This window comes from Nicotiana tabacum, chromosome 19 (assembly GCF_000715075.1).
Source record: "Nicotiana tabacum cultivar K326 chromosome 19, ASM71507v2, whole genome shotgun sequence".
Lineage (NCBI taxonomy): Eukaryota > Viridiplantae > Streptophyta > Magnoliopsida > Solanales > Solanaceae > Nicotiana > Nicotiana tabacum.
This window is the reverse complement of record NC_134098.1, coordinates 49,145,944-49,164,249: the sequence shown is the minus strand read 5'-3', so window position 1 is coordinate 49,164,249 and position 18,306 is coordinate 49,145,944.

Below are 18,306 nucleotides of genomic sequence, written 5' to 3'. Positions count from 1 at the left end.
TCGTGCATTAACACTCACAATATGGCACGACATCCCCCTTCGTGCATTAACACTCACAATATGGCACGACATCACCCTTCGTGTATTAACACTCTCCCTTACTATAATGCATTGCATGAATAACAACATGGAGATAGAATAATAAGTACAAGCCATACTTCAACATTTGGTTCCACAATATCAATCTCAACTTTGAAATAATTTCTCACTTATCACCAGAAAATCCGTAAGCATGATAAGAACGATCAATTTAACAACACTAGTATAAACATGTAGCAAGTAGGCATAGGAAAGAGGCAGTATAAGAAAAACGGAAGAAACATGGAAAACAGGTAAATTGGCGGCGCATAAGTACTCGCCACCTCACATATACGCCGCTCACATGAATTTCACATAGAAAATAGTCTAAGGTTCCTAATTCACTCAAGTCAGGGTTAGAGACAATACTTACCTTGCTCTGAAGGCCACTTAATTCTCAATCACAATGTTTCCTCTATAATTCACCTCCAAGCTACTCGTATCTATTCAAAAATGACTCAATAATATCAAATATTGCTAAAATAATCAATTATATTGCATAAATTAGACTTCCCAAATTTTCCTCTAAAAAGTCAAAAATCGACCTCGGACCTGCTTGGTCAAAACCCGAGGTTCAGACCAAAATTCATTTACCCATTAACTCCCGAGCCCGGATATATATAGTTGGTTTTGGAATCGGACCTCAAATTGAGGTCTAAATCCCCAAATTTCTGAAATCCCTAATTTCTACCCAAACCCTCAAATTCTACCATGAAAACCCTAGATTTTAGGTTGATAATTCATGAAATGTAATGGGTAATTGAAAAAATATGGTTTAGAATCACTTACCAACACTTTGGGGAAGAAAATGACTCTTGAAAATCGCCTCTAGTCCGTTTGGTTGTTGAGAAAATGAAATAAATGGCCAATTCCCGTTTTTAGATTCTGTTAAGTGTTGGGCGACAGTGTTCATCGCGATCGCGTGAACACTTTCGCGTTCGCGAAGAGCAGTCTCGTAAGGACTTACACGATCGAGGATGGCTCTACGCGTTCGCGAAGGTTTAGCCCGCCTTACCTTCGCGTTCGCATAGAGCTTTCCCAGGTCCCCTGCTCAGCCTAGCTAAAGCTACGCGTTCGCGTTCGACAGGTCGCGTTCGCGAAGAGCAACTTAGCAGACACCAGATACAGCAAAAATACCAGAGTTTATAAGTCCAAAACATCCCGTAGCCTATCTGAAACTCACCCGAGCCCTCGGGGATCCAAACCAAACATGCACACAAGTCTAAAAACATCATACGAACTTGTGCGAGCGATCAAATCGCCAAAATAACACCTAGAACTACGAATTTAGCACCAAATCGAATGCAATTTTCAAGAAAGCTTTGAAATTCCTATTTCCACAACTGAACGTCTGAATCACGTCAGATCAACTCTGTTTCTCACCAAATTTCACAAATAAGTCATGAATATTATATTGAACCTATACCGGGCTCCGTAACTAAAATACGGACCCGGTATCAACAAGACCAAACATCAGCCAATTCTGAAAAATAATAAATTTTCAGAATTTTAATTTTCATCAAAAATTCATAACTCGAGCTAGGGACCTCTGAATTCGATTCCGGGCATACGCCCAGGTCCCATAATTCGATACGGACCCAACGAGACCGTCATAACATGGATCAGGGCCCGTTTACCAAAAATGTTGACCGAAGTCAACTAAAATAAATTTTTAAGGCAAAAATTCTTATTTTCATCAATTTTCAACATAAAAGTTTTCCGAAAACACGCCCGGACTGCGCATGTAAATCGAGAAGGGTAAAAATTAGATTTTTAAGGCTTAAGAGCGTAGATTCGAGTTTTAAAATATAAGATGACCTTTTGGGTCATCACAACATTCTCCACTTCTAAAACAACCGTTCGTCCTCGAACGAACATAAAAAAGTACCTGGGCTGGTGAAAAGGTGGGGATATCTACTCCGCATATCGGACTCGGACTCCCGAGTAGCTTCCTCCATGGGCTGACCTCTCCATTGCACTCGAACTGAAGGGTAACTCTTTAATCTCAACTGGCTAACTTGCCGAGCTAGAATAGCCACCGGCTCCTCCTCGTAAGTCAAATCTTTGTCCAATTGGACAGAGCTGAAATCTAACACATGGGATGGATCGCCGTGATATTTTCGAAGCATGGACACATGGAATACCGGATGAACAACTGCTAAACTACGTGGCAACACAAGCCTATAAGCCATCTCTCCTACCCTTTCTAAAATCTCAAAATTTTCGTATACCCGAGGCTCAACTTGCCCTTCTTTCCGAATCTCATCACACCCTTCATGGGTGATACCCGAAGCAACACTCTCTCCCCGACCATAAATGCAACATCACAAATTCTGTGGTCGGCATAACTCTCCTGCCTGGATTGAGCTGTGCGAAGTCAGTCCTGAATAATCTTGACCTTATTTAAGGCATCCTATACTAAGTCTGTGCCCAACAACCGAGCCTCCCTTGGCTTGAACCACCCAACTAGCGACCGGAACCGCCTACCATATAATGCCTCATAGGGAGCCATCTGAATGCTCGACTGGTAGCTGTTGTTGTAAGCGAACTCTGTAAGGGGCAAGAACTGATCCCACGATCCCTCGAAGTCTATAACACATGCGCAAAGCATATCCTCCAAGATCTGAATAGTGTGCTCAGACTGCCCGTCCATCTGAGGATGAAATGTTATGCTCAACTCAACCCGCGTACCCAACTCACATTGTACTTCCCTCCAGAAGTGCGAGTGAATTGTGTACCTCGATCAGAAATGATAGACACGGGCACACCGTGAAGACGAACAATCTCACGAATGTAAATATCTGCCAACCACTCTGAAGAATAGGTAACTGCCACATGAATGAAGTGCGCTGACTTGGTCAGCCTGTCCACAATGACCCAAACTGCATCGAACTTCCTCTGAGTCCGTGGGAGTCCAACAAAAAAATCCATAGTGATACGCTCTCACTTCCACTCTGGAATCTCTATCTGCTGAAGCAAACCACCAGGTCTCTAATGCTCGTACTTTGCTAGCTGGCAATTTAGACACCGAGCTACATATGCAACTATGTCTTTCTTCATCCTCCTCCACCAATATTGCTGCCGCAAGTCCTGGTACATCTTGGCGGCATCCGGATGAATAGAATACCAGGAACTGTGGGTCTCCTCAAGAATCAACTCACAAAGTCCATCCACATTAGGCACACAAATACGACCCTGCATCCTCAAAACTCTGTCATCTCCAACAGTAACCTGCTTGGCACCACCGTTCCGCATTGTATCTCTAAGGACAAGCAAATGAGGATCATCATCCTGCCGATCCCTGATGCACTCAAACAAAGAAGACCGAGCAATCGTACAAGCTAGAATACGGCTGGGCTCAGAAATATCCAACCTCACGAACTGGTTGGCCAAGGCCTGGACATCCAATGCAAGCGGTCTCTCACCAACTAGAATATATGCAACCATACTAGCTGACTTTCTACTCAAAGCATCGGCCACCATATTGGCCTTCACGGGATGATACAATATGGTGATATGATAGTCCTTCATTAGCTCCAACCACCTCCTCTGCCTCAAATTGAGTTCCTTATGCTTGAACAAATAGTGCAAGCTCCGATGATCCGTGAATACCTCACATTGCACACTGTAAAGATAGTGCCTCCAAATCTTCAGCGCGTGAACAATGGCTGCCAGCTCTAGATCATGAACATGGTAATTTTTCTCGTGAACCTTCAGCTGCCATGAAGCATATGCAATAACCTTGCCACCCTACATCAATACCGCACCCAGACCAATATGAGATGCGTCACAATATACTGTATAAGATCTTGAACCCGTGGGTAACACCAATACTGGTGTCGTAGTCAAAGCTGTCTTGAGCTTCTGGAAGCTCGCCTCACACTCATCTGACCACCTGAACGTGGCACCCTTCTAGGTCAACCTGGTCAACGGGGCTGCTATGGATGAAAACCCCTCCACTAACCGACGGTAATAACCTGCCAATCCCAAGAAACTACGGATCTCTGTAGCTGATGTGGGTCTAGGACAGTTCTAAACTTCCTCAATCTTCTTAGGATCCACCTGAATACCCTCTGCTGATACAACGTGACCCAAGAAAGCAGCTGAACTCAACCAAAACTCGCATTTTGAGAACTTAGCATATAACTGGTTGTCTCTCAAAGTTTGAAGAACGATCCGAAGGTGCTGCTCATGCTCACAATCGCAAAGGAATCCAGGTAGGGCTTAAACACCCGATTCATCAAATCCATGAATGCTGCTGGGGCATTTGTCAACCCAAAGGACATCACCAGAAACTCATAATGCCCGTAACGAGTCCGTAAATATGTCTTAGGGACATCGAATGCCCTAATCCTCAACTGATGGTAGCAAGATCTCAAATCAATCTTTGAAAATACCTGGGCACCCTGAAGCTGATCAAATAAATCATCAATCCTCGACAATGGATACTTATTCTTGATGGTGATTTTGTTCAACTGCCGATAATCTATACACATCCTCTTTGATCCATCTTTCTTCTTCACAAATAACACAGGTGCACCCCAAGGCGAGGCATTAGGTCTAATGAAGCCTTTATCAAGCAAATCTTGCAACTGTTCCTTCAATTCTTTAACTCTGGCGGGGCCATGCGGTATGGCGTAATGGAAATGGGCTGAGTGCCTGGGTCAAATCAATACAGAAATCAATATCCCTATCGGGTGGCATCCCCGGCAGGTCTGCAGGAAACACCTCTGGAAACTCACGAACAACTGGCACTAAATCCATGGGAGGAACCTCCGCACTAGAATCACGGACATAAGCCAAATAAGCTAGACACCCCTTCTCGACCATATACCGAGCCTTCACATAAGAGATAACCCTGCTGGTAGAATGACCAAGAGTCCCTTTCTACTCTAATCGAGGCAACCCCTACAAGGCTAAGGTCACCGTCTTGGTGTGACAATCTAATATAACATGATAAGGTGACACCAATCCATACCCAGTATGACATCAAAATCAACCATATCGAGAAGTAGAAGATCTACACAAGTCTCAAGACTCCCAATGGTGACTCCACAAGAATGATAAACACGATCTACAATAATAGCATCTTCCACTGGTGTGGACACATACACAGGAGCACTCAAAGAATCATGGGGCACAACCAAATATGAAGCAAAATAGGAGGACACATAGGAGTAAGTAGATCCCGGATCAAATAGAACTGAAACATCTCTACTGCAAACTGAAACAATACCTGTGATAATAGCGTTAGATGACTCAGCCTCAAGCCTGGCTGGGAAAGCATAACACCGGGGTTGGGGCCCACCACCCTAAACTACGTCCCTGGGATGACCTCTAGCTGGCTGGTCTCCACCTCTAACGGCCTGACCTCCACCTCTAGCAGTATGGCCTCTACCTCTAGCTGCCTGACCCCTGCCCCTAGCTGGCTTTGCAGGTGGTGCAACAACTAGTGCCGGAACCATGGCACGAGAACTCTGATGCTGTGAGCTGCCCGTTGCCCGTTGCCCGAGGGCAAAATCTAGCAATATGCCTCGGATCACCACAAGTATAACATAACCTCGGTTGTTGTGACTGCTGACCCTGAAACTGACCACGTCGACCTAAATAACCACCCTGATAACTCTGGAGTGGAGGTGCACTAATAGGAGCTGGTGGTGCATTGTAAGCTAGCTGGTCGGAATAAGGCATATGATGACCACGACCACATGAGGCACCGTGGGATGCCTGAAGTGCTGAATGAAACGGCCTGGGAGGATGGCCTCTACAAAAAGTACCCCTGCCTTTAGATGGGGCACCACTGAACTCACCAGAATAACGAGGTCTCTTGTCAGACCCCTGACCTCAGCAAGAATCATCTCGACTCGTCTGGCGACATTAGCAGCCGGCTGAAAAGAAATCTCACTCCCAGTCTCCTTAGCCATCTACAATCTGATAGGCTGAGCAAGTTCATCAATAAACCTCCCGACCCTCTCTCTCTCTCTCTCTCTCTCTGTGGGAAGCAGAAGAATAGCATGACGGGCCAAATCCACAAAACGAGTCTCATACTGAGTAACCGTCATATTGCCCTACTGGAGACGCTCAAACTGACGGCGACGCTCCTTTATCGATGTGATAAGCAAAAATTTCTCTATGAAGAGCTGATAGAACTGGTCCCAAGTAAGAGTAGGTGACCCAGCTGGTCTGGTCAACAAATAATCTCTCCACCATTTCTTGGCCGAACCAGTCATCTGAAATGCAGTAAAGTCAACCCCATTGGTCTCTACTATACCCATATTCCGTAGAACCTCGTGACAACTGTCAAGAATCTCCTGGGGATCCTCTGAAGGAGCACTACTAAAGTGAAGAGGAAAGATCTTGGTAAACCTGTCCAATCTCCATAAATCCTCAGAAGACATAGCTAACCCATCTCCGATCTGTGCCGCAATAACCGACTGAACTAATCCGACTGGTTGAGCTGTCGAAGCCTGATACTGGGGAGCTATCTGCTCCGGAGCGGGAGTGGTGGGAGTCTGGGCTCCTCCTCCATCCTGAGAGACTGCTGGTGCCATGGGAAATGCGTCAGTCTGGGCCACACTCTCCATAAGGCCCACCAAACGGACCAAAGCGTCCTGAAGTACTGGGGTAGCAATGAACCCCTTCGAAACTTGAGCTGGTCCGGTAGGAACAGTCTGGGCTGGAACCTCCTCGTCAAGCTCTATATGAGGCTCCACTGCTGGGGCTGCTGCATGGGCCCTAGTCTGAGCCCTGCCCCTGCCTCGGCTACTGGCACGGCCTCGGCCTCGACCTCTGCCCCGCGTAAGAGCTATCACTGGAGGCTCTGGCTACTGCTCAGCTGAGGAAGCGGTACGTGTTCTCGCCATCTGCGAGAGAATAAGAGTAGAAGAGTTCAATCAGCATTGACAAAGCAAAATCGCACGACAGAGAAGAATAGAAGTGAAACTTGTTCCTAAACTTCATAGCCTCTGGAAGATAAGCACAGACGTCTCCGTACCGATCCTCCAGACTATACTTAGCTTGCTTGTGAATCGTGAAACCTAGGCAACCTAGTGCTCTGATACCAACTTATCACGACCCGGAATTTCCCACCGACGGGACTGTAATGGCGCCTAACATTTCACTTGCTAGGCAAGCCAATGTTAAAGAATCATTAAACCAATTCCTTATTCCCATTCAGTAATTAACAATAATTTAACTAAGATGAAATATAATAAGTGCGAAATATCATAAAACTATCTTAATTACTGCCACCCGGATCTGGAGTCACAATTCACAAACAATCTAGAATTTACTACAAGTAATAGTGTGAAAGAAATACAACTGTCTGATTGAAAGAAAACAGTAGGTCATAAAAGATAGACGGGGACTTCAAGGTCTGTGAATGCCGACAGATCTACCTTGAGTCTCCGGACAGCGGACCAATAACAAAATCTCGATCAATCTGAGCCGGTATCAAAATCTACATAGAAAGTGCAGAGAGAAGCATCAGTACAACCGACCACATGTACTGGTGAGTGTCGAGCCTAACCTCGACGAAGTAGTGACGAGGCTAAGGCAAGACACCTACAAATCAACCTGTACAATTTAATAGTATATATACAAATAACATAAATGAAGAACTAAACAGAAATTGTCGAGAGGGGAACATACTGAGGGGAATACAAGATTAAAAAAACTACAACAGAATTATCACCGGAGCAGTCAATAACTCTCATATCATGGCACGGCATCACCCTTCGTGCTTTTACACTCACAATATGGCACGGCATCACCCTACGTGCATTAACACTCACAATATGGCACGTCATCATCCTTCGTGCATTAACACTCACAATATGGCACAACATCACCCTCCGTGCACTAACACTCACAATATGCCACGGCATCACCCTTCGTGCATTAACACTCTCCCTTACCATAATGCAATGCATGAATAACAACAGAGAGATAGAATAATAAGTACAAGCCTTACTTCAACATTTGGTTCCACAATATCAATCTCAACTTTGAAATAATTTCTCACTTATCACTAGAAAATCTGTAAACATGATAAGAACGATCAATTTAACAACATTAGTATAAACACGTAGCAAATAGGCATAGGAAAGAGGCAGTATAAGAAAAACAGAAGAAACATGGAAAACAGGTAAATTGGCGGCACATAAGTAATCGTCACCTCACATATACGCCGCTCACATGAATTTCACATAGGAAATAGTCTAAGGTTCCTAATTCCCTCAAGTCACAGTTAGACATAACACTTACCTTGCTCCGAAGGCCACTTAATTCTCAATCACAGGTTTTCCTCTAGAATTTACCTCCAAATTACTCGTATCTATTCAAAAATGACTCATTAATATCAAATATTACTAAACGAATCAATTATATTGCATAAATTAAACTTCCCAAATTTTCCTCCAAAAAGTCAATAATTGACCCCAGGCCCGCTTGTCAAAACTTAAAATTCAGACCAAAATCCATTTATCCATTCACTCCCGAGCCCGGATATATAATTGGTTTTGGAAGCCGACCTCAAATTGAGGTCTAAATCCCCAAATTTCCGAAATTCCTAATTTTTACCGAAACCCTAAATTCTACCATGAAAACCCTAGATTTTAGGTTGATAATTCATGAAATATAATGGGTAATTGAAAGAAAATGGTTTAGAATCACTTACCAACACTTTGGAGAAGAAAATGACTCTTGAAAATCGCCTCTAGTCCATTAGGTTTATGAGAAAATGAAATAAATGGCCAATTCCCGTTTTAGATTCTGTTAAGTGCTGGGGAACAGTGTTCATCGCGATCTCGTGAACACTGTCGCGTTCGCGAAGAGCAGCCTCCTAAGGACTTACGCGATCGCGGATGGCTCTACGCGTTTGCGAAGGTTTAGCCCGCCTTACCTTCGTGTTCGCATGAAGGGGCTCGCGTTCGCATAAAGCTTTCCCAGGTCCCCTGCCTAGCCTAGCTAAAGCTACGCGTTCGCGTTCGATAGGTCGTGTTCGCGAAGAGCAACTCCCCCCAATGCTCCGCGTTAGCGACCATGGTCTCGCGTTCGCGTAGATTAAATACTCCCCCAGCCCAATTTCCCCTTCGCGATCGCGAGAGTGACTACGCGATCGCGAAGCACAACATAGCAGACACCAGATACATCAAAAATACCAAATTTTCTAAGTCCAAAATATCCCGTAGCCTATCCGAAACTCACCCGAGCCCTCGGGTCTCCAAACCAAACATGCACACAAGTCTAAAAGCATCATACAAACTTGCTCGCGTGATCAAATCGCCAAAATAATACCTAGAACTACGAATTTAGCATCAAATCGAATTAAATTTTCAAGAGAGCTTTGAAATTCCTATTTCCACAACCGGACGTCCGAATCACGTCAAATCAACTCTGTTTCTTATCAAATTTCACAGATAAGTCATGAATATTATATTGGACCTATACCGGGCTCCGGAACCAAAATACGAACCTGGTATCAACAAGGCCAAACATCAATCAATTCTTAAAAATAATTAATTTTTAGACTTTTAATTTTCATCAAAAATTCATAACTCGAGCTAGGGACCTCTGAATTCGATTCCGGGCATACGCCCAGGTCCCATAATTCGATACGGACCTACCGAGACCATCATAATACGGATCCGGACACGTTTATCAAAAATATTGACCGAAGTCAACTAAAATAAACTTTTAAGGCAAAAAATCTTATTTTTATCAATTTTCAACATAAAAGTTTTCCGGAAACATGCCCGGACTACGCACACAAATTGAGAAGGGAAAAAATGAGATTTTTTTATGCTTAAGAGCACAGATTCGAGTTCTAAAACATAAGATGGCCTTTTGGGTCATCACAAGGAACTTATGTTAAAAAAGGTTAAGATTGCAGTAAATTATTGATATGATAGGAGTTTTTCTTATATTTTTCTTTTGTGTATTCCGCTAAGCACAAAAAAGGCATTAGCCCCTGACGATTTCAGTTACTAAATAGAGTTGCCATCTCCTCCATCCATTATTAATCCCAAATTATAATAGTGAAACTCAACATTTTTATGCAAAGTCAATGTAATATAAAAACTTATCATATTCTAAATGCTCAACAACCTTTTAACACCATAAAATAGGAGAACCAATGGCCAAACTTATCATATTGCATCACTATTCATTTAAGCCTACACATATCTGTGTCGCGCAACTTACATAGTAAAGCTACTCCTATAGGGCATGATTGTACACCCGAAAATTTTAAAAAACTATGTCACATTCATATAAGAGTGTTGGTGACAGTTTTTATCAACTTGATAATCAAACATGTGAAACACCAATAAGCTGCAAAATCACTTTTAAAGGAGAACTTTCTTGGTAATACTCATTCCAAACCAAAGCAAGAAAAATTTAAAGACATTAGGAAAGGGATGGAGACAACTTTGGTGTAATGACCCGGCCGGTCGTTTTGAGTATTTCAGTCCCGTTCCCCTATTTACTGCTCAATCTATGCTTTACAATTGTTATGTGACTTGCCGGGGTGATTGGTTCGGGTCCGGTGAGCTTTTTTTTAATGAATTGGAACACTTAGCTGAAAGGTTTAAAGTTTAAGTTGAAATCATGACCGGATGTCGACTTATATGTAAACGATCCCGAAATAGAGTATTGAGGATTCCAATAGCTCTGTATGATGATTTTGGACTTAGAAGCGTGTCCGAAAAATTATTTTGAGGTCCGTAGCTAAATTAGGCTTGAAATGGTTAAAAATAAAAATTTAAGTTTGGAAGTTTGACCGTGGAGTTGACTTTTTGATATCGGAATCAAAATCAGATTATGAAATTTTGAATAGCTCTGTTATGTCATTTATGACTTGTGTGCAAAATTTGAGGTCGATCGGACTTGATTTGCTAGGTGTCGGCATCGAATGTAGAATGTTCTGACGTCGTTTCTTCAAGAATAAGTGGCATCATTAAGAAAATGAGCTCTAAATTCAGTTTTGATTGAAGTGTTAGATTCGTATTGAAATTTCATAGCCATAGCAAAAAAGAATCGCCGAATTCGGACATTGTATGAGAGAGTTATGCCCATTTCCATGTCGGGAAAGATTTCCCGTCGCCGCCAGCGCCCAGGGTAGCGTGGGGCGCTAGCCCTGGCGATGGGAATTTTTGGGATTCTAGAAACTGCGCCACATGAAGTGCCCCACGCTTCCTGTGGCGCTCGAAAACAGCAGAGGCTCTATAAACGGGGTTTTTTTGTCATTTTTGACAAAAATAGAATTGGGGAGCTCGGTTTGGGCGATTTTCAGAGGCAAACTTCACAAATTGGACTGGGATATAATCTTAACTTGATTTGGTCCGTTATTCATGAATCTAACACTATTTCCATCACCTATTTTGTGATTTGGGGATTAGAATAGAAATTTTCCAAAAATTGATTTGAGGGTTTGAAGGCCGAATCAGAGTCGGAATTTAGTAATTTTTGTATGTTTGGACTCGTGGTTGAATGGACGTTCATATTTTGTAACTTTTGTCGGGTTCCGAGACGTGGACCCCACGGTTGATTTTTGAGTTGATTTCGAATTTTTATTGTGAAATTTAGTATTTTTATATGGAATTGATTCCTATGCATTGTGTTGATTGTATCGAATTATTTTGACTAAGATTCGAGGCGTTCGGAGGTCGAATAGCGAGGAAAAGGTTTATTGGAATAAAGAATTGCTCGGATTGAGGTAAGTAACACTTCTAAACTTGGTTCTGAGGGTATGAATCCCTAAATTACGTGTTATATGAATTGTTTGGAGATGACGCACATATTAGGTGACGGGCGTGTAGGCGTACATCATAGGAATTGTGACTTAATTGATTCCGTGGAGTTGCATAATTAAATAAATATCATTATCCGCATAACCTCCACGTGTTAAAGAAATTGAGTCGAGACTCATATTAAAGATCATGTTTAGGCTACACGCTGATATATTTTGGGACCCACATGAGTCGTATTATTGTTGAACTATTTGTTAAAAATATAATTTTGTACTCAGTCATACCTGTCACTTGCATATCATATCTCAGTCTCTGTTGTCATTTATTGATACATCATATCATTATGTCGGGTTGATTTTCGTGTCATTGAGAGCCCGAGAGACTGGAGATTCTGACTAGTATTTATGTTTATTTATTTATGCCTGGATTTGGCTATTATAGCGTTTGGGCTGAAGGAGCCCCTTCGGAGTCCGCACCCGCCACAATGAGCGCAGTTGATATATATATCTGGGATGGATCTTTCCTGAGCATGGATCTTGCCATATATATATTGAGGGATGGATCTTCCCTAGGCATGGATCTTGCCCGAAGCATTTATATTGAGGGATAGATTTTTCCTAGGCATGGATCTTTCCCAAAGAATTTATATTGAGGGATGGATTATCCCTCGACATGGATCTTGTACGAATCATTGATATTTGGGGATGGATCTTCCTCTGGGATAGATTGGCCTTATACAGTACTGGGCGACTGACTGTCAGTTGATGTGTACATATATATGAGGGATGGATCTACCCTGGGCTGGATTGGCCATATACAGTATTGAGTGATCGAGTATTTTTAGATTGCGAGTACACAGAGTTTTCACTAAGGTGCATCACATATAGTATGTATATTGGCATGTAGATACAGGGATGTCACTATTCCTCATATTGTTCAGAATTGATTTATTTTTATCTATGCTGAGTTTAACTATTGAACTTGAAAGCATGCCTACATTTCTGTACCGTTATTTCTATATTGGACTGTACCTGCTAAGCTCGTCACTACTTTCAGCCCAAAGGTTAGTCTTGTTACTTATTGAGTTGGTTGTACTCATACTACACTCTGCACCTCGTGTGCAGATACAGGTGCTCCCGGATACGGCGGTTGCTAGACTTGGTGATTTATCTGTTCGAGACTATCAAGGTAGCTGCTAGGCGTCCGCAGACCTTGTCTCTCTTCCCTTCAATTATTGTGATGTTCTATATTTTTCAGACTGTGTTCTTATCAGTCAGACTATTATTATTGTTTAGATGCTCATGTACTCAGTGATACCAGATTTTGGGAGTGTATTTTATATCAGTATGTGTAGGATTTTTTTATTAAATTTATATATTATGTTTTCAAATTTAAAAGAAATTTTGGCTTATTGAGATTGTCGACTTGCCTAGTATTGAGATATGTGTCATCACGACATGCGAATTTTGGATCGTGACATTTGGGTTCTGCCAAATCTTCCAATACCCCCTATTTGGCTCATCGGGTTTCCAAAAAAGTGAAAAGGCCAAAAGATGAGAAGAAAAGACATAGAAAAGATGGTCTTTCATAATATCAAAGAAAGAACATAAATATAACGTAAGAACTTATCATATTGTAAATGCTTAATCACTTTTTCAAACCATAAAATAAGAGAACCAAAGGCCAAACAGTAAACTTGAAACCTCAATTTCAGCGTAAGTAAGGTACTTTTATATCACCAAATATTGCATCACTATTCATTTAAGCCTACACCTATCTGTGTCGCACAACTTACATGGTAAAGCTACCTATAGGGTCTAACTGTACACCAGAAATTTAAAAAAAAATTAAATATGCCTATGTCACATTCATATAAGAGTCTTGGTGACAGTTTTTATCAACTTGTAATCAAATATGTGAAACACCAATAAGCTGCAAAATCACTTTTAAGGAGAAATTTCTTGCTGATACTCATTCCAAACTAAAGCAAGAAAAATTTAAATACATTAGGAAAGAGATGGAGAAAAATTTGGATTCTGCCAAAACTCCCAATACCCTCTATTTGGTTCATCAGGTTTCCAAAAAAGTGAAAAAGCAAAAGATGAGAAGAAAATGCATAGGAAAGATGGTCTTTCAGAATATCAAAGAAAGAAGATTAAATTTTAATTGTAATATTTATAGTTTCTTTATTCAATTTTAGGTTTTTGTGATGGATAAGTTCATTAAAAAAGTATTTATTTTATCACGCAACTACTTAGACGACTATGTTATTCATTATAAAAGATGGTCTTTCATAATATCAAAGGAAGAAGATTGAAGTTTAACTATAATGTTTATACCTTCTTTATTCAATTTTACGTTTTTGTGATAGATCAGTTCATGAAAAAGGTATTTATTTTATCACACTACGACTTGGACGACTGTGTTATTCATTATAACAGATGTGCACTATTATCATTAAAGACCGATAGAATTAATACTACACAAGATAGTTCACTCACTTGCATTGACTCCACTAATTGATCAAATGTTTTAACTTGAACAATGCCATTTTCAAACTCAGCGGAAACAGAGTAACTTTGTTGAGAGATGATTTGAGTCAGCTTCTTAGAGTAACTATCCCGAACAGAAAGTAATCTGTATTTATAAATGAGTAAAACAACTAGATGTATAGTTGGAAATTAGATTTGAGTATAGATGCAGGGGAAAACATATATAAAATCGCATTTTAAACTCATCAGATTAAGGAAAATTTGAATTAATCCACAACATTGATGTATTCCAAGTATTGTGCACAAAATATGAATCTGCAAAATAACGTACATGTAAGATGTAACGAATAACTTTCACAAAGTAATGTCAAATTGAATAATTGCATTTTACCTTGAAATATATGAGCTTTTATGAGCTGCATAACAACAATAGACTGGTTGTTAGAACTTAGCAGGTGAGGTATAATTTGATCAGCAAATTCGCCTCAGAATATAGCAGACAATTTGTTCTTCCTGCCAAATAAAAATAGATATATAATTTTTAGCATATGTAATTATCAAATCCATCCTAAATAAGTGGATGACTATTTATTCTTACTCATCATCTTCTAGTTCAATATTCATAAACTTCCTAGAAATTCCACCTTGTTTGTGCATTTGTACCTCACTAAAACTTATGATTTCTCCTATTACATCTAAAAAAGAAAAATGTTAAAATAAATAGCAGAAAAGTTCATAATTAGAAATTTAAGATAAAAGTTATTTTTACTGAATAATTCAATCTCGTTCACATCAACTTTATTTATCAATTGATCATATGGTCGCAGATCAAAGATATTCATTGAAAAAAGTGAATCAGTTATTTCAGCCATTGTTGCCCCTTGAGTAAATGTCAGCCTAAGTGTAAGTGATGTTGAACCTCTTCTTCTTTTGACAAACGATAAAGTTCGCCATAAAATATAATCCAAGCTCATTAATTTATATTTTGAAAAGATGCAAAACTGACTTGCCAATAGAAGTATGTATCTGATCGTCCTACAAAGAAATTACATTTAATAATATAGAAGGTAGAACGAATTAGTAACACAATAGATGCAAATTAACTAATACAAATTTATATTACTATACTTGAATACTTGAATTTATATAATACTATTTTTCAACAGTAGAGCTAAACTTATTAATAAGTCAAAAAAAACAGAGCAACAACTAAGATTTGCAACTTAATCACATTAAAATGAATTCGCAAGTCAAAGACACAAAGCAGCAAATTCAGATTTGCAATTTAAGAAACAGAGAGCAAAACGAATTAGTTTCTACTTTTCAACTGTACATTTAAACTAATTAGTAAGTCAAAGAAACATGGCAACAACTCCAGATTTGCAACAAAATTTATACTAATACTACTTTTCAACAATAAACTTGAACGAATTAGTAAGCCAGAGATACAGAGGAATAAACTCAGATTTGCAAGTTAAGAAACAGAGAGCAAAACGAATTAGTAAGATAATAACATGTTTATAATGCCTTTTCATCTTGTAAAACGAATTCAATCGAGAATATAGTGTCTGAATTATAACGATCTAGTGTGAAATAAATATGGAGCCTAACATCCACTTGCTAGGCAAGTCGACTTGAAATAATTAAATAACTAATTTTAACAGTTAAAAACACAATAGTGATATACAACGAGAAATAGAAACTCAGTCTAACACAGTACTAATATAAATTATGTGATAATATCTACTCCCAAAAATCTGGAGTCACGAGTACACGAGCAACTAGAAGTCTACAAGCAAAGTGTGAAATAAATACAACTGTTTCGAAAGAAATGAACACTAAAAGTGAGAAAAGGAAGGGGACTTCAAGGTCTGCGGACGTCAACAAATCTACCTCAAGTCTCCGTATGCAATGATCCGAGCTGACGCACCTCCTGGGACCAATTCCAGTATCTGCACAAGAAGTGCAGAAGTGTAGTATGAGTACCACCGACCCAATGTACTCCGTAAGTGTCGAGTCTAATCTCGACGAGATAGTGACGGGACTATGACAAAACACCTACGTAAATAAACATGTACAAGTTTATATAAAGCAACAATAATAACAGAGAATGATAACATACAAACTAGAAGGGGACATGTGAAAAGAGAAAGATATAACAACTACGACAGGTATAAAAACACGAAATAATCAAGTAAATCATCAAAACCGGTAAAATCAGTCAAACCAATGATATGAAAATAGCACGGCATACGTCTCTTTCATCGTGGTAGTATTGCGAGAGTTTGAACGGGATTTATATACATCATGAGATGTATTGCGGGCATCAGATTTGTGAAATTTCAGCTATTGTTGAAGTATGTTATTATGGGCATGCGAATTATGCGGGGCATAGTGTGAATTCAATAAAAGTTGTACGATCGTGTGTTGGTATGGTGTGTGGTAATTGGTACGGTGTCTGTATGTTAGAAACAGGTATTGTAGAGAAATTCGGAGGTTGGAATTTGGTTTTAAGGATTATTGACTAAATAAAAGGGATGACCTTCAGTCCAACTCGAGCTAATGTTCCCAACTAGGTTGTGGTGGCATACCCTTTGTGCTTTTACTCTCGTCCTCACCATGCAATAGTATGAATAAAATGGCACGGCATCACCCTTCGTGTTTTTACTCTCGTCCTCACCATGTAATAATAAAATGAATGAAAATGGCATGACATCATCCTTCGTGCTTTTACTCTCGTTCTCACCATGTAATAATAAAATGAATGAAATGGCACGACATCACCCTTCGTGCTTTTACTTTCTTCCTCATCATGTAATAATAAATATGTAAATGAAATGGCACGACATCAACTTTCATGCTTTTACTCTCTTTCGCACCTCGTAATAATGATAATATGAATTCGAATAATAAATAATTGTCACGACCCTAATTTTTCATCTTAGGATGTCGTGATGACACCTAGTCTCCAAAACTAGGTAAGCCTAACAGATGCTAATTTAGTAACAGAATTGAACTATTTAATCATTTATCAAAAATCATTAAATGACATACATAGCCGCAAGCAGCCAATTATTATACATTTTTCAAAACCGATAGTACGGAGTCATAAGCACTACTAAAACACACTGGAATTTCTAAACACAATATTATTTTGAATTACAATTTAACAGTAGATAATGAAGTAAGATGGTGACTCCGAGGCCTGCGAACGTCAAGCAAGTATACCTTGAAGTCTCCCGCCGCACAGACGCAACTCTCAACAACACAATCAGAATACCTGGATATGCACAAAAATATTTAGAAGTGTAGCATGAGTACACCACAACGGTACCCAGAAAGTTTCAAGTCTAACCTCGGTAGAGTAGTGACGAGGCCAGGTCAAGACACCTACTAGATATAGAAACCTGTTCAAGATATACATAAGCTAACAATGGAAAGAACATCAATGTAAGAACAACGACGGAAAAATTATTGATTTACAACCAACAATGAAGTAATAGAAACATAAATGGCAGCAAGTAGTACACGAGTAATAAAGAAATAACATAATCAGAACACCGATGAGATGTAAATGAACTCAAATAAGAAAAAAAAGGATGACAACTCAAATAATCAAATCGCTCCCAACGCATGGACTTGCAACAAGAATTACTCCGAGGTACCACACCTCATAAACCACAAGTCATGAACCACAATTTTCAAATCTTACACATATGGCACCTCGTGCCCACAATAACAATCACCTTCGCACGACAAGCCCACGTGCTACCATGTACTTTACAACCGTGATAAATATTAATTTAGATGAACGAAAAATATATTTAGACACCATAAAAACTTAATAACAATCTTGAATAAGGTAAGGTGTCAAATGAAATAATGAGTTTATTTTAAAAATCAAGTATAGTAAAATAATATACAATTTATGTGAAACATAGTATAAGATGAGTTTAGTTTAGAAATCAATAAAATTGAGTAAAAGT